General features: G+C 35.2%; 1 non-coding gene across 1 annotated transcript; it reads right to left on the reverse strand.

Annotated features, from left to right (window-relative positions):
- Positions 1 to 17,894: 17,894 nt before the first annotated feature.
- Positions 17,895 to 17,975, reverse strand: K441DRAFT_t38. The gene has a single exon. It is a non-coding gene; the product is annotated as a tRNA-Ser (tRNA).
- Positions 17,976 to 18,967: the final 992 nt, after the last annotated feature.

The raw sequence follows: 18,967 nt of genomic DNA on the forward strand, positions 1-18,967 counted from the left end.
ATAGTTAGGAATATACTATAGAAGATAGTTATAGGCATAGTAATTAGAGTTAAACTTAAGCTCTAGGGCGGGGAAGTCTGCCCTTAGGTTATGCTTTTTAAGCTAGGGCATTTTAAGAATTACTAGTATAGAGGGTAATAACTTTATAACGTAGAAGAGTATAGATTCTATATAGTAGCTAATTATTATTATTGCTATAAAGTAGTAGGTAATAAACCCGGATGGGAGTCTATTAGTAAAGTGGAGTGGTTTTAGAACTAGGAGTCTTTTCGTTATAATATTATGCTTTTTTATAAGTAAGTCTTTATCTATAAACGCTGGTGCTATACTACTAGTATTAATAAGGCTTACTGTTTTAATAAGAACTTATAGAAGTAGGTTATGCGGTAAGGAGAGGTAGGTCTAAATAAGGATGGTATTTCTATCGCTATTTACTATTCTAAGGTTAAGTAGTAGCTAGCTTAAAATAAGGTCTAACTAATCTAGTAGCATAGATCTAATCCTTTTATCCTCCTCCCTGTATAGTTCTAACCCTTAAAGGCGACTTAGTCTAAGGGTTGGCCTTTTAATGGCTAAATTATAGGGCTTAGCTGGTAGCTATGGTCTTAGCTAATATGTCCTAATATATTAGTTTTTGACGGTGTATATATGCTAGAGGGTACTTTACTAATAATATAGCTGGTCTTATAATTGGTAGTAGTATAGAGTACTTATCCGTAGTTTGCGTATAGAACTATTAGCTGAGGCTATATTAGGGAAGGGAATTATAGGGGCGGGTTTTTGTGTCCGAACCTATGTCCTTATCTATAGTTACCGCCTTAATTACTATCCCCTCTATTAAAGAATCCGCCGTGGCTAGGAGGGGGTTAGCATAGTAGTATTAAAAGGGGGTTTAGGTTCTTCTGGGGGTTATAAGCATCTTTTTAGTAGCTAGGTTAACCACACGCTATATAGAGTCTATTATCTATATAATATCTTTAGATGTTATTAGGGAGACTATTACTACCGCTGCTAAACTTAACGGCGTTAAGGTTTATTAGGTTATTCTACAGTAATATAGGTTAGTAGCCGCTAGCGGTACTTAGCTTAGCGGTATTTAGCTTAGTGTAGTAGGTATAGTTCTATAGGTTATAAGCGAATACATCTATCTACTCGCTCCAGCTTTTACAGTTAGTATTATCAATCTTATGGCTAAGGGTAAGAGCCAGGTCCTTTATCTTAGAGGAAATATTCTTCTTAAGTAGATCCACTTTTTACTCCTTAGCCTTGTTTACTTTAATTATTAACTTCTTAAGCTCTGCTTTCTAGAACTAGTAGTTACACTTACCTTAGCTTAAGGTATCTAGCTTATTTTTAGCTGCTTGGGTTATATCTATAGTCTTATAGTGCTTCCTTATATATATATAAACATAGACTTTTAGTTAGAGAAGGTCTATTTACTTAAGTTATTTAGGTATATACGTAGCATATTAAGGCCATACTTAATATAGTTATAAGCCTTATTTATTAGCATGTCTGATATATAGAGGACTTTATCTATTAGGGTCTTAAAGCACTTTACATCCCTTTAGAAAACGCCTTAGATCTTTATTTCCTATATTTTAAAAATTTCTTACTTTTTAGTTAGTAATCCCTTGCTATTAAATAGGGTTAAATCTTTTACTTTACACTTTTTTTTATAGGGCTTAGTTAGAAAAGGAGAGCTAGTAGCGGTGTTCTTATCAGTAATAGTTTAGGTAAGTATAGTAATCTAAAGGCTTAGACTTTATATGGTCTAAGTATTTATAAAGGCTTGCTGTTTATATTATTGTATATATAGTTTAAGTGTCTTAAGGGAGTTGATTCTGTGCTAAGCTTTTTTAAGTTAGGACTTTATAGTTTGGCCTTTATTATAAACGGCTTAGAGACCGGCTCTTAATGCTAGTTAGGAAAGTTATATATATAGAGAGGTGCTAGAAGGTTCCTGCCACGTTAAGGTCTTTAGGGTACTTTAGGCTACTCCTAATTGCCTAGGCAATATAGGTATAGGAGGTATTAAAAAGGCAGGTGAGTGCTTCGCGTATATTCGCTAATGGGGTATTATCTATATTATAGTCGCCTATTTTAAGGGATCTGTATAAGGCAATTAAAGTCTATAAGGCTGGCTGTAGTACTAAGATTGTTTATAACTATACTAGGGTTGTCTAGGACTTATAGTACGGTATTATTAGTTGCGCCAGGTCGTAATTATACTAGGAAAACAAAAATAATAGACTAAAAAAAAAACAAAGGTTATAATAGGGCGCAATTAGGGATACTATAAACTATTATGGTGCTGCAATAAAGTAGACTAAATAACTACGTTATAGTATAAAGAGAAGAAGAAGGTAAAAGGGGGTATTGTATATAAATAGTAGGGCCAGCCGCTAAGGCGCTAGTAGTGGGCTAGCTAATAGTAGGAAATAGTATAAGATAGTACGAGACAGTATAAAATAGTATGCGTTAGGTCAGTGCCGTAATATTAGGCTGTGTTTTGCGGTATAAGGTTTATAGTCTTCCTTAGCTTAAGTTCCATTTTCCGTAAGTTATTCTTCTAGTTTATTAGTTTAGTATATCGTCCAATATTCCTAGCCTTTCTTTATAGCTGCGTAGGGCCTAAGTCCTCTATAGGGGACTTAACTGGGTTATTACCAACTTCTTAAGTCTTTAGTGCAGATAGTGTAATATAGGTAGTCTAAGGGCGGCGTAGTATACGGATCCGTTGCGGATTAAGTTATATATCCTTCTTAAAAGCCTAGTCCTTACGGCTTATATTAGCTTAGTAAATGGTATTTATCTACGGTTATATAAGGTTTTCTATTATAATACTAATTTCTTTATAAAGGAAGGTGTTAGGGGTATAGTTTTGGGCTAGACAAGCCGTCTATTCCGTATATTAAGCTATAAACCTAAATAGGCTAGCTATTTTCTCCCTAAAATTATATTATAGCTTCTAAGGTCCGTAATAAGAAAGGGGATATTATATTACCTTCGCCTATTAACGCGGGGGCATATTTATAAAATACTTACAATAAGTTGCCCTACCTATCCATTATACCTATAAATAGGAATTAGTTTAGGCAGATCTTCTATAAGTATATTAAGAAAATTAACCAGTTTTATAGCGCACTTTATATTAATTAAGGTAAAGGTATTTACTCTAAAGTTAGCTAAAGCAGAGGTTAAAACGTAATATTTATTACGGAATAAAGTATAAGGGATAGTACAACTTCTTTTACTAACTAGCCGACTTAGATTAATATATAATATATTAATTCCTTTTAACCCTAGAGAAGAGTCTTCCTTTAAGGTTCATCTTTTCCTAACTTTATACTATTCTCCTAAATTAATAAAACCTTGCTTATCTTTACCGCTATTAAGCAGTCCTTTATAAAGTAGTTTTTTTAGCCGTATAAAAAGCAAGCTCCTTAGTTACTAAGGGCTTATTTATAGGGGTTGCTATATATAGGCCTAAACAATAGGCCTATAGTAGGACTAGCTGTACAGCTAGCTACTAGGTTAGCGGCTGGCTATATAGCTGACGTAGTAGGCGTTATAGGTTATACTAGGGTATTACGGGCCGTTCTTATATTACTTATAGCTTAATTTAAGGGATTCTGTTATAGGATACCCCTATAACACCTTATATATATCTACCTATTTCTACTAACTTAGTAACTAGAGACCAACTACAAGATAGCAATTTAATAGTAATCTGCGGCAATCTAATAACAATCTGCCGCATTCTACTATATTCCACTAAGTTTTACTAAGTTTTACTAAATCTTACTAAGTTCTGCTAGGACTACCACCTAAATTCTATTCTACTTTATGTATATATTAACTAAGCAACTAAGTCCATAATATATACCCTTTCCTTTTATTTTCCTACCTTCTTTCCTTATATAACGTCTTAACTTCCTTATATAGTTTATATATATAGCTTAATAATATCTACCTTACTATATATTATTGTCGCTTATACTTACTCTATAATACTATATTACGTTAACTACCTATACTACTATTAATATGCAAAATAAACCTAATGCCCCTATAATGGCCGCTAGTATTATATCCACACTCTAAAAATAATTAGTAGGGATATAGAAGTTTTTTATAGACGCCCTTATATAAAACTAAGCTACTTTAAATTAATAATAAGCCGAATAAGAAATATAGTACTAGTAATTAATTAAGAACCTCTAAGAAGAAATCCGCACTCTTAAGATGCCTATAATAGGGCCTTAAGACTAAATACTACCTCTAGAGATAAATATACGGAACGTAAGCCTCAAACCTATAGCAGCTATTTACCCTAAACTAACTACCATACTATAATAACCCGAATAATTACCTAACCCTTTAATATTTATTAGTAAACAGTAAGAGCTTTAATTATTTCTAAGCTAGCTTAAGAATAAGTTAACTAGTAACGCTAACTATTACCTAACTAAAGCCAACTAACTCTATTACGCCCTAAGTTAACTAAAAAAAGAGGTAGCTAACCTTATTAAACCCCTTTAACTAAACTTAGTATAAAGCCTAGTTATACTTCTAAAAGCTATATACAGTAATCTAAACTATTAAGCTACTACTTAGAGAAAGATAAACTATATAGCTTAAGGAACGAAAAGTTTCCTAGTATACTTCCTTAAATTTAACTGTTACGTAAGAGAGACTAGCTAGAATAACTCTACACTAGTTAATAGCCTTATTAAATTCCTAAGCCCTAAACTAAAAACCTCCCTAATAGGCGTAGACCTATTAGGAGCCCTTAATACCTATATAAATATTATTAATAAGCGGTATAATAATATACTACGCCTAATACTAAAGCCCGCCCCTTAATATAACATAGCAACCTTATAAACGTCTACTAAGTTATTATCTTAGCCTAGGCACCCTAACGTTATAGATATTAACACTAGAACCCTAGAGTACGCCCTATTAGGGTCCCTTAAATAAGAAAGACGTATTAAGCTAGGCCTTTACTTTAAGTGTAGAAGTAAGAACTATATCTTAAAATACTATCTTATTTCCTTACCTACGCCCTATTAGGGTCCCTTAAATAAAAAAGACGTATTAAGCTAGGCCTTTACTTTAAGTGTGGAAGTAAGAACTATATCTTAAAATACTATCTTATTTCCTTACCTACGCCCTAAAACAATTTATAAATAGCTAATATTAGCAACTATTTATTGCGCCTAATCTTAAGCTATTAATTATAGCCCTCCTTATCTAATTCTAGCCCTTTATTTAATAAGCACTATTAATAAGAATAAAGCTCTAACTAACGTCCTATAAGAACCCCGCCCTAATTACCTCTAAAAGAAAGGGTTTAAAGTTAAGTTACTTTCTAGGATAGCTCTACTATAGGATCTCGTTAAATGTATTTAATGTTATAAACTCTAACTCTTAGAACCGTAGTATAACTATTAACTACCGCCTCTAGCAGAATAGTTAATAGGCTAACGCTTAAATCCTAATTAATATAGGAGCTAGCGGCATAGGATTTATTAACAAGATCTTTATATAAGATAATGGTTTTACTCTACCCCCCTTTAACCGGCATATTAATATATTTAGATTTAATTTTAATAGCAAACGTACTATCTTAGGCCGTATTACCTATATAGTAGCCCTAAGACTCTAATACCTAAACTATAAAGAACTATTTAAGCTTTTTATTACTACCCTAGGTTACCTAGTAATTCTTAACCAGCCTTAGATAATGCTATATAAAGTAGTTATTAATTAAAATAACCTTAAGCTTCTATTTACTGCTCCGTATTATAAGTAGGAATACTTTATAATATACTATCCTAACCCTAAACTAAAATCTAAGAAATCTACTAAAATCTATTAGCTTAAGATTTCCACTAATATCTACCCTACGCCTAAGGAATTTACTAAATTCCACTAACCTAAAAATTCTACCAATTTCTACCAACGTAAGATTTCTACTTGTCTGTATAAGTAGAGGTTGTAAATAACGTTATACGCAGAGCGTATGCGGCAGGGACCGTATAGCGTAGCGTACATCACCTGACTACCTACGGCCCGATAGATAGCCCGACCTTTACTACCCCTTTTCTTTCTCTTTTAGTAAATAGAGAAAAGATACAAATGAGTTAAGAACCAGTTACCTTATATTGCAATTGCAGTACCCCCTAAGTGATACCGATACTAATCAGTAATATTATAGATTAGAATCCGGTGTTATTATAAAGAGAGACAACACGCAATCGCTCTTACTAAGGCCCGTCGATCTTGTCGCGTTTACTAAGGAGAACTCTTTCTACCAAGGCCCTGGGAACTTAAAGAACCGGCTCCTACTAAGGCTTCGTCCGGTTCGCGTCTATTACGTAAACTAATACCTAGTACGACCTCTTTACTAAGCCAGTATACCTAGCAGCTTCGGCAGTATCCTATAACCCAGCAGCGTTAGCGGCATCTACCTACCTATAACCCCGACACCGTCTACTACCTTCGTTACAGATCCGCCACGTCAAAAATTACATTAATAGCACGCCCTAAACGCCGGCATATCCCCTTTTTTCCTATGGCCTTTATAAGCCACGAACACCATAACCTACACTACGATCTACGCCAGTTATATCCGACATAGAAATTTAACGTCTGCGCTAGGGTAATAGGATTGCCCTAACCAATAAGACTACTGTAGAAGATGTCACTAACTATATTAACTTTAAAATTAATAAGTATACTAAATGCAATTTTAAGGATAAAAGCCTATGGGAATTATACTAAGAGGACTTTGATAATTTTAAGGTATAAACATTTAAGGACGCTGATAGGTCTATACTTAAAAGACTTAAATAACTACTCTAACGTAATGGAGTATGGGTCTTTAATAAGAAGAGTAAATTAGTACTATAAGCACTATACGACGTCGCTTACGAGGACGACCCTACGGAATGGTTAGATATAGAAATTAAGCTATTTATTAGCAATAAAGGACCCTTTAATTCGTATATTATCAACCATCGTCTTAAATTACGTTTATTAACTCCTTTAACGTCATCTACTACCCTAACCCCAGCTTTCTTAAATAACCCTCCCCCTACGGCCAAGCTCCTCTCGCCTATAAACGTCACGGCTCCCTCTATAAACGTTACGGCTCCCCCTATAAACGTTATAGCTCCTTCTATAAAAGTTATAGCCGCCATTAACTATGGTAGAGATTTAGTAACCCTAGTAAAGATATATATAGAGGAAAGCAAATATAGTAGAGAGGATAATAACTTTAACCGCAAGCTTACGATTTTTAACGACCTGTATAATAGAGTTAAAATATTATAAGCGGCAAAGATTAAAGGCTTCCTAATAATGCTATGTAGTATTACTCTTAACTTCTACTATAAGAATAAGGCAACCTATATTACTTTTAATAGTATCTATAACGCTATACGCAACTACTTTAAAGGACTAGAATATAAGCGTGGAGTTCTAATAAAGTGGAACGCTATAACCCTTAAGATAGTAATAATAAAAAGCGAAGGCAAGTCTATAGAGGACTGCCTACAGCTATTACTTAACGACCTCCGTTACTTATAGCATAGTCTTAACACTAACCTCTATAATAACAACTTCCTCTATAATAAGCTTATCATCGCTTACTAAGACGTCGCTACTTACTAGGCAGTCTACTCTAACCTACCTACTACACTTACCGGCCTTATAAACAGCCTATAATCGTCAATTATTACTTATAGGAAGATTAATAGTACTATAGAACAGCCCGCCAATGTATTCTTTACTAACCGTCGCTACTACTAACTAATATCCTAACCAAGTTTATTAAATAATTATTATAGCAATAATGCTAGGACGTGCTTTGTGTGTAAGAAAGGAGACTATTAGTTAATTAAGTATACTAAAGAATAACGTAACAAAGCAAGAGAAGGATTTAAGATATGTGTCCACCAGTACCTTATAGATAATAATATTAACGACAATTTTAACAAGGATATAACGGCTATAGCACTTAATATATTAACTCTAACTACTACTAGCAGCAATTTCTTCTACAACGACTATAGTGTTAAGCACTTTATAACTTCAAATGGGCCAATATTAATTAAAACCGCTAAAAATATAGTCACATCTATAAACAACAATGCCTTTATCTACGGCCTTACTAGTAGTATAAAACCTAGTAATATAGAACCTAGTGGTATAGAACCTAGTAGTACGGAACCTAGTATAGTAAGGCGCAGTAATAAGGTTAATATAGAGAACCTTACGGTTAATATTGACTTCCTTAACTGTAATTTTAACGATAACGGATAGGATTCAGCCCTTCTACCTATTTTCCCCTATGGATACCCCGGTAACACCTTGTACGCGCCTACCTGTTTCCACCACGATATCTACAATGTTCACGATATCCATAACGATATCCGCAACGCCTGCAATATCCGTAATATTCGCAATACCTAAGATATCCGCGATTACTGCCCTAAGCACTTGTTGACCTATATACTTCTCTTTTATACTTTTTGCCTTCTTTCCTTTTTGTAAATGTCGCCAGTATTTGTATAAGTAGAGGTTATAAATAACGTTATACGCAGAGCGTATGCGGCAGGGGCCGCATAGCGTAGCGTACGTCACCTAACTACCTACGGCCCGATAGATAGCCCGACCTTTGCTACCCCTTTTCTTTCTCTTTTAGTAAATAGAGAAAAGATACAAATAAATTAAGAACCAGTTACCTTATATTGCAATTACAGTACCCCCCAGGTAATACCGACACTACTAATATCTATTAAGGACGTAAAAATTCTACTAAACCTTATAAATTAATCCTAAGCACTATACCGCCTAAAACTAGGTAGAAGCTTAAGCTTACTATATAAAGATATTAGAAGAACTGGTATTTTACTATAAAAAGGATACTTAAAGAACCTAAACCTAAATCTAATACTAACTCCGTACCTAATACTAAACCTAAAATTAAGTAAGAAACTATATAAGAAACTATAAACAACTAGAGCTGTTAGCGACTTAGTTAATTAAGGCATAAGTATAGTAAGAAGGACGCATACAAGCCTGTATAATTAGATTGTCTAAAAATAAGGATTTAAAGCTAGAGAAAGAAAAGAAGACAAGAAGTAGCGCCGCTTAACATTATATACAATCCTCTAGTTATATAACGGCAATTATCTAAAACTGTATAAAACTATCTGCGACTGTCCGCTATAATCCACTAATATTTATTAGCCATAATCTACCAGTTTTTACTAGCGCTATAATACTATCCGCTATAATCTACTAGTGTCTATTAGCTACAATCTACTAGTTTCCACTAGCGCTATAATATTCCCCCCCCCTTTAAAAAAGCCTACCCTTAGGCTTTATACGTCCGTATTATATCTATAGGGTATTCTTATCTTTATACTTAATAGGTAGCTTATTATCTTCGCTATTCTAGCACTTTATTTACTTATTAAGGTGCTTTAGGGGTCTAGGTTTATTAGGGTAACGGCTATAAAACTTCTAAAGCCTATCCCTTAACACGTCAGTTTGCGTCCATCTATTATCGATAAGGACTAGCTAATTAAATTAACTAAATTAAATCGTCGTGCTTAGGAATATAAGGCTGGTGATATTTATAAAATCTTATATAAAACGATCTATATAGCTTATTCCTTAGAGTTTAGTCGCTCAATATAAGGTAATTAGCACTCATCCTTTCTGCAGAACAGAATCTGACATATTTTACACCCAAAATATATCCTCGGCGCCCGCTGGTGTTTTGGTGTTCCGCGCACAGGCCAGGTTCTAAATAGACGCTAACGTGTTAAGGGATAGAGACTACCTATAAAGTTCTATATAAGGTACTAAGTAGGGTCTAGGTCGTACCCTTTCCAATTAATATAATATTTTAACGTTCCCCTTATAAGCTTACAGGCCAGTATTTCTTTAATTTCCTATTTATTGTCGCCATTAACTTAGATTAGTAGGGGAAGTTTATTCTTTTATTTAGGCAATAGGTTATTTACGGCTTTTTATAGCTTATCCGGAGAGAAAATAGGGTAAACCTTAATCAAATCTAGGAGCTTTACTTTATATAAGTTACCTATCTTCTTAAGAACCTTATATAGTCCTACTATCTAATAGTCTAACTTACGGCTAGGTCGTTCCGTCTTTTAGTTCTTTATTATAACCCAGACTATATCTTCTACGGTAAAGTTAGGCTCTCTCCTATACTTATTTACCTGCTATTATATTAATTTCTAGGCCTTTTCTAGATTTATATAGGCTACTATCTAGGCTTCTTCTAAGCGCTTAGCGTACTACCGTGCTTCCTTATAAGATAGTTTTTCGTATACAGTTTAGGGTCCTTCTAGTCTTTCCCAGTTAAAGCTTATATAGGGTAAGTAGCCCATTTCCAGTTAAATAGGGGCAAATCCAGTAGAGTTGTAGGGTAAGGTCGCTTAGGCATAGTCTATTAGGGGTAGCAGTTCGGCCCAGTTATCTTAGAAGTAGTTAATAAAGGGCCAAAGTCTCTAATTTAAGTATTAATTTATAATTTCTGTCTATTTATCTAGGGGTAGTATGCTATAAAAAGCTTTAGCTTAATACTTAAGATCTAGGTAAACTTATTCTAGAAAGCTAATATAAATTACGGCCTATAATCGGATATTATAGTATTTAGTAGTCCGTAGATTTAGTAGACGCAGTAGATATATAGTTAGGCCACTTCTTTAGCATTAATATTCTTATAATATAGGATTAAAAATAGGCGCTTACTAAAGCGGTTAACTAGAATTATAACCATATTATATCCGTTAGGGTTTATAGGTAGCTTATAGAAGTCTATAAAGATATACTGCTAGGGGCGTTCTAGTATTAGAAGTAGTTTTAATAGTCTTAGGGTCTTATTTTATGGGATTATAGATTTATAGCAGCTGTTACAGTTCCGTATATAACGGTTAATATTTATAACTATTCCGGGCCAGTAGTAGCGGTTACTAATAATCTAATAGGTTTTATTTTTTCTAGGGTAGGCCGTAGAGACCTGGGTATAAGCTTTAGCAATAAGCCAGGTCCGTAAGTTCTATTTCTTAGCTACTACTAGCCGTTCCTAGTACTTAAGTAGTCCATTTTTAAGGGACTATAGGCTGGTAATATTCTTTACCTTTTTACGGTACTCCTATAGAGAGGGGGTTATTTAGTTAGCCTATAGTAGTTTATTAATAAGGTTAAGTTTAAAGGAGTTAATAGGATATATTTTAGCGCCTAAGGAGTCCGTACTTAGTTCTGCCCGTATTTAGGGATTAAGGTGTTTTAGTTATAGTAACGTCTAGGTCTATAATAAGATCTTTATAGCTATCTAGTTATCTAGGTCTTATTTACGCCTTATAAGAGCATTCGCACGATTTATAGCGCCTAGTTTATATATAATTAAGAAGTTAAACTAAGATAGGGTATCCGCCTAGCGTACCTACTAGGCCGTAAGAGCCTTATAATCTAAAACTACCTTAATCGGCTTAAGGGTCCCCTCTAGCTATATACGCTAGTGCTAAAAGCTAGAAATAATAGCCAGCATTTCTTTATTATAGATGTGGTAGTTTAGCTTAGCATTTATTATAGTCTTCAAATAGTATATAATAGGGTACCATTCTCTATCCAGTTACTTCTGTGAAAAAAATACCAGCTATTATACTATCTAAGGCATTAGTTTCTAGCATTAAGAGCCGTTTTAGGTTAAAATAAGTAAGAGTTATATATTTTAAACTACTGCCGATTATAGACTAGTTGGTTTTAGAGGTAGTTTTATTACCCTTATATTTCCTTACGGTTTCTTAAGATTGTATAACTGCGTTATAGGCTATAACTAGGTTACTACTCCTACTAAATTAATATATAATAACTCTACTTGGTATATATCTTCCTAGGACTTACTAAGTTCTTCTTTACTTTTAGTATTATTGCTTTTTATAAGCTCTACTAAGGACGTATTTAGTTAGATGCCTATTGCCATTATATTAAGATTAATATTTATTTTCTACCTTAGCTAGTTTTTAAGGAACTAAACTTAATTATTACTTAGTAAATATGGGAGTGGATTTCCTAGGCGCTCGCATATTCTAGTATAGATTTGGTTATTTTTGTTTATATATAGGAATCCACAGCTAACTAGTTCTTAGAGCTTTAGGTATTAGTTAATAAAATAATAAGGGCCTTTATATCCATAACATGTTTTAGCTTATACTTAGTATATACTAAGGTTTCCTAGTCTTTTATACCTTCCTAGGCCTAGCTTATATTGCTCTTATAACGCCCCCTTATAAGATAGTAGTAATCCGTTATTATTTATTGCCAGTTGTGGACCTACTTATTCTTACCGCACTAGCGTATTATTTAGGAGCTGCGTATACCATATTAGATTTTAGCGAATCCTATTAAGGAACAGTATTAAAAATATAACGCCTACTAATTTAACTGTCCCTAAATTAAGCCTCTAGAGTTAGTTAGTAAGCTTCTCTAGCTTAGGGTTTATCTCTTAGGTTACATAACGGGTACTTACTAACTTATTTAGCTAAGAGACTATAAGCGGCTAAAGAGCGATATTTCTCTAGTTTAGTGTAACCGGTTAATAGTTACGGAATTATTTGACCAGCTAATAAAGACCTTATTCCTTAGGGTTTATTATTAATAAGCGGTCTGCGCCCTTATATAAATTAAGCCTATCTTCTACAGCCTTCCTTAATAGGTAGAAGTTAAAAGACTCTTAGCTATCCAGGCTAGCTCCTATCTTAGTTATAGCATATCTTTAATATTTAAATAGGAGTCCTTTTATAAACTAGTATCCTTATTTATAGTTTTCTAAATTGCTAGCCTTAGTAACCTTTTAGGAAATTAGTATAAATTATCTTTAGTATTCGCATATACTACTAGGTGGGTTATTTCTATACTACAGTATATAAGCTTTTAAGAATTCTACCGTCTTAACTTATTAAAAGTAGTTACTTCCTTAGTAGTCCATCTAAACCTTTTTTATAAGTTTCGTCTATTTACTAATAATAAACTTAGGTAGGCTTTAGATCTAGGTCCCTATCTAATAGTTATAATATTCTAAATGTTCTTAATACTTCTCCTTATTTATAATATAGTGTTGGATATATAGTCGCTTATATTACTTAATAAATTATAATATGTTTTGTCCTGTAAAGTAAAGAGTTCTTAAAGTTCCTAAAGCTAGTATAGGCTAGGATATAATATATACCTTATCTTATTTTATTAGTAGTTTATTATAAGGCAATAGACTTGCATTTTTATCTAAAATAGGTAAGTTAACCTCCTAATTCTTATCCTCTTTTTACTAAAGGTTATTAGTTCTAGACGTTATAGGGGTTAAGTCTAGTACCGCATCCTCTAGGTTAAGAAAACTTTGTAAGTTAATAGGCCTAGCATTACTAGTATTCCCTTTATCGGTCCTATCGCTATTACTCTTATAAATTTAAGGGAGGCTTATATAAATGCAAGAAGAATTATATAGACTGTTGCAAATATAGTAAATAAAAATTTAAAGACTTCTTTCTGCTAGTCCTGATATATTATAACCCTCTCTTTTATCCTCCGCCCTACTATACCCTATATTCGCATTCCTACTCCTAGTTATCTATTCCGTCTACTATAGGTCTTGGATAATAATCTCTAAAAGTATTATTAACTTATCTTAATAATAGTAATGCCTATAAATACGTCGCTAGTAGTTCCATGCTTAATTTCCGCACCTATTAGTGACTTAATGGCTTTTAATAACAGTGACTTAACAGTTTTTAGTCCTTCTATGGCTGCAGTATATTCTTACATATCTCCTATATATAGAGTGCTAGACTTCTAATCTACAGAGCTTACTATCGTCCCCTTATAGAATGCCATAAAGAATATAAAAGGGAAGGTCTCTCTCTAGACAGGAAGTTACGGTGTAGTTAGTCAGTTAGTTATAATTAGCTAGTAGTAAAACCGTTAGTAAGAAGAGAAAAAAGGAGTGTATTCTATATAGGAAACTGTATATTCGTCGAGCCTATTTAAGTTATTAAAGACCCCGGGGCCACGGGCCAGTCTATATACCCTTAAAAGGCCTATATACTCCCAAATCTATACCTAATCTAGATGTTAAATCTAGTGGGCCAATTTACCCCACTTTACTACTTAGGTACTATATACGTACTATAAGCTAAAGAGGTTTGTTACAATATCTATCACATATTGGGGGGGCTGATTTGGCGCGGTTACGACCCGGGTTAATACGAGGTTAGGGCCACCCCTGCTGATAACGCCCCCGAACCCCGCACGAGGTCGCGCAGCGACCGCCCCCGAGTACTTTTGCACGCGATTTTAGGCGAAAAGGTATATAATTTGTGTTAGATCGGTACTTCTGGACGGTCGCGTAATATTACTCTAAATTTACAACACCTAAACGGGCTCTATTCCTATATTAAGGCGTCTTAGTTGCTATAATATAGTCCTATATTAAGACGTCTTAGTTACTATAGTATAGTCCTATATTAAGGTGTCTTAGTTAATGCAGTGCAGTCCTATATTAAGACGTTTCGGTCACTATAGTGCAGTTATATATTAAGGCGTCTTAGTCACTACAGTGCAGTCCTATATTAAGACGTCTCGGTCACTAATACAGTCCTATATTAAGACGTCTTGGTTACTACAGTATAGTTATATATTAAGGCGTCTTGGTTACTACAGTATAATCGTATATAGAGGCGTCTTAGTTACCATAGTGCAGTTATATATTAAGGCGTCTTAGTCACTATAGTAAAATAACTATTTAGATATTCTTATAAAGCTAATCTAAAGAACGCCGACCTTATAGCTGTTCCAGCTAATTAATAGCCTATTTCTTATCTTTTGCCGTACCGTCTTCTACACGCCATCTTATATCCTTAATTATCCTATAGTAACAGCTGTAGAATATAGCCTTGCCGTTAACCCGCTAGCGTACCCCCTAGCAGCAATTAAGAGCTTTAATTAATGGCCTACCTACTAGCTTTAAAGTCTACTTAGTCTAAAGCTAGAAGACTAAATTACCGCCTTAAAGCATTTTATATTTTCTTAGCGGCGCCTATAGGTTAAGGATAAATAGGAGAGATAGTTAAGTATTAGCTTGTGCCTGCGCTAGTAAGGGCGGTGCGAATATAGTAGACGGTTAAGTAGGCGGTGCGGATATTATAAACGGCTAAGTAGATAATGTGGATATTATAGACGGCTAAGTGGATAGTATAGATATTATAAACGGCGGCTAAGTGGGTAGTATAGATATTATAGACGGCTAAGTAGGCGGCGCGGATATAGTAGATATTATAGTAGACGGCGCGGGCTCGCCTAAAGGTAGATATATAGACTTTATAGGCCCTATCTAGATACCTATCTTCCCTTACTAGATTTATATAGGTGCGAATAATACTAATAACCTTTCTATTTTACTAAGGCGTTCTAAGATTATTTACACGCGTAATTAAACCCCCTTTATCTTAAAGATTGCGGCCTTATATCTTAGCTTAGCTACGGCTTTATAGGCGGGCTAGTATTTCCGTATTATTAGCTTATTTAGCATAACTATATTAGCCAGCGAGCTTTTTACCCGCGTAGTAAACCTCTAGTACTCCTTGCAGCTAAAGAGGGGGTCCTTTTATAGGGGGTAGAGTGGGAACTGCTTACATAGGATTACTAAGTCCTATAATAGGATTACCCTAAGCATACGGAGGAGGTATAAAAATCCTAAGCCCGTAAGGTTAAGCTATATAACCTTATTATCGGCCCTACCTAGGTAGTAGGCCTTTATGCGTTTTAGCTAAATATTAGTCTTAGGCTATATCTTTAAACAGAGGGCCTCCTCTAGCACCTCCTATATATAGGGGAGAAAGTAGCCCTTTCTTTTTTTAAAAAGCCAGTAATTAACCATATAAACATATAGGGTAGGTAGCTAAGGTAGGCTCCTGTTATTACGTCCGTATTCTAGCATTCGGCCTATCTAATTTAGGTCTTCTTAATACTGCTAAGCTTCGTATACCGGACGCTCTGCTTATAGGCGCTATAGGTCTTCTCCTTTAAGTAAATTCCTACCCCCTAGAATATCTTTTTATTCTATTTAAACTGCGTATAATAGTTTAGCGGCCGTTACGGTACTTTAATACTGCTAGGGAAGACGTATAGGTTATAGTAGTCCTCTAGCTACTAAAAGGATAGGAAGCTCTTAGCGCCGTCTTTACCCTAGCGGTTAAAGAAGTAGAAGGCTATTGTAGAGAGGGGGTAAAGAATAGGGTTAGCGTTCTATATAGAGCCTATATACTTAACCTTGCCGTACTAATTCTGCTTTCCTTATATTATTAATATAATTATATACAGCGCTAACTTATCTAGTTTAGGCCCTTTATTTTCTAGTTTAATAAGAATAAGGTTAATAAGCTAAATGTCTTATCTACTTTTACTATAGGTAATAGTAGTATAGCCTAAGAAACGGGTTAGAAAACGGTAGCTATACGGACTAGGTAAGGTATATATAAACCTAATAAATACTTAGCTATAGTTTAAAGGTAAGACTTAACTAAACCTAGTATCTTAGAGCCCGTCTCCTAGTACTAAGTAATTGCCTTTTTAAGCCCTTTAATATTATAGCCGCTAGTAATTATAAATAGGCCTTAATTAATAAAGTTAACGCGTTAAATCTGGTCCTTATTACGGCGGATATTGTCTAGTACTGCTAAGAGCTTCGCCCCCTATAGCGGCTGCGAGGTCTTACCTTTTAACTACTATACGTAAAGCTCAGTAATAGCGGAGACGTAGCTATTTATAATTAAGTATTAGACTATCTCGTTAAATAGGGCATCTAGGGCCTCCTTATCCTATATCTCCCCTTCCTTCTTTATAGCTTCCTCTTCTATACCTATAGCTGCCTTTACAGCTGCCCTTATAGCTGACTTCCCCTCTAGCTACCCTACCTGCTTAACCATCTTCTACCTCTTCTTCGCCCACTTACCATCTTTTTATATCTCTTTCCATTTTAACTTCCGTTTTTAATAGCTAATAGCCTATAATTCTTAGTTAATAACTTACTACTCTAAAAATAGGTAAAGCTTATCTTTTATTACCCAGGCGCCGTCTATATTGCCTTTTAGTCTTATGTACTAGTCTTCCTACTCTTTCTGCTTTGGCTTATACGCCCTTATAGTATTCTTTAAGCGCTAGGCCTTATAAATATCGTATAGCTATACCGTCTAGGCCTTAAATTCGTTTTAAAGGCTATAGGAAAAGGGGGAGGAAAAGGCTAGGGGGCTTTCTTTAACTGCAAAGTAGACCGTAGGGTAAGAAGATTCTTAAAAGACTCTATCTCCATAAGAGGTTAGGGGGAAGACGTGTAAGTGCGGCGTGGGTATAGGTAAATAAAGCCACTAAACGCGTAAATATTAATAGAGGAGGAGAAGAAGAGAGCTTTATATTATAGAATTAGAATTATAGCAGGCCGTTCTATATAAAACTAAAAGCCCCGCGTAAGCTAGAAGCTAACACGGGTATAAAAATAGGAAGAGGGTTAAAAAATGGATTATTGAGGCGATAATAAGGTCAAAGGCGCGCAATAAGGTCCTTTATACTAACCTAGTACTAACCTAAGCCTTAAAAACGCGTCTAAAAAGTAGGAGCCACTACCAAAAGGGGGGGATAATATTTGGACGATATATCGCGGACCTTAGGGGGTTGTGCGTAACCCGAGGTTATGCCAAGCCTAACCCGGACCTCCGATACCTATATACTTCTCTTTTCCCCCCTACTAATAAATACTAAAAGAACTTACTAATATATTAAATTAGACTAAAAAAAAGACACGATACCGGCCCGATTCGAACGGACGACCCCTAGAGGACTAGATTTCTAGTCTAGCGCAATAACCACTCTGCCACGGTACCCTGATTATAGGGACCAAATCCCTTACAGGATTCCCCCTTCTTTAATAAACAAGTAAACAGTAATAATATATATATTACTGTTTATTTTACTCTACTCTAGACGAAATTAAAAAATATCTCTTTCCGTAAGAGCATATATCCTTTAACGCTATAAGTCAGAATTACTATCTACTTTAGTGTTTTTGTAATATTTAGCAGCAATTTTATCAACGTGGTGGTGTAGAACAGTCGTTTCCCTGATTAGCTGGTGCCTTGTATTTATCCCTTATCCCATTAAGGCCCATAGCGTAAGTGGAGTTTTGTTCTAAACGAAGTTAAAGGCTTCGTATTTCTGAGAACGGCTGCTTGATTCGACCGGTTTGATTAGTCGGGCTCTTATCGATACCGTAGGACCAATTTTGACGGGTTAAGGGATAGAGCCTTCGGCTCCTCTTCACCTCTTATCTTACTACCTATCTCAACACATTTTTTGGTCATCTCTACTTTCTAGGGAGGGCTTCGCCCCCTCACATATTTTATGGCATTCCACGTGGGGAGTGACGATCTGCTTCCTGATTAGAAGCCTGATGGACACCGAGAACCTCGACTGAACGACTGCACGACAGAGCCTTGATCGATCTACAGATGTAGAACCCACGGATGTAGGGCCTCGATCGAACGTCGACAGATGCGAAGCCTGGATTGATCGTACGACGATGCAGAGCCGGATGCAGAGCCGGATGCAGAGCCGTACGCAGAGTCTTGATTGGACGACTGCACAGGCAGCACGGAAAGCCTTGATCAACCGAAGAGTCAACCGAACTATCAATTGCAGCATGCCGTCGCAGTCTAATCAGACATCTTCGCCCGACAGTCAAAGATACATCACCGCGGGCATGCAGGCATGCAGGCACTAGGCCTAATCAGGAAATTAATATACCGTCGGCAGAACGTCGGAAACACGGTCAATTAGCGTTTTGGAGCCTCTGCGAGAGCCTCTCCCCTTGATCGCC

This window comes from Cenococcum geophilum (genome assembly GCF_001692895.1).
Source record: "Cenococcum geophilum 1.58 unplaced genomic scaffold K441scaffold_115, whole genome shotgun sequence".
Taxonomy (NCBI): Eukaryota; Fungi; Ascomycota; class Dothideomycetes; order Gloniales; family Gloniaceae; genus Cenococcum; species Cenococcum geophilum.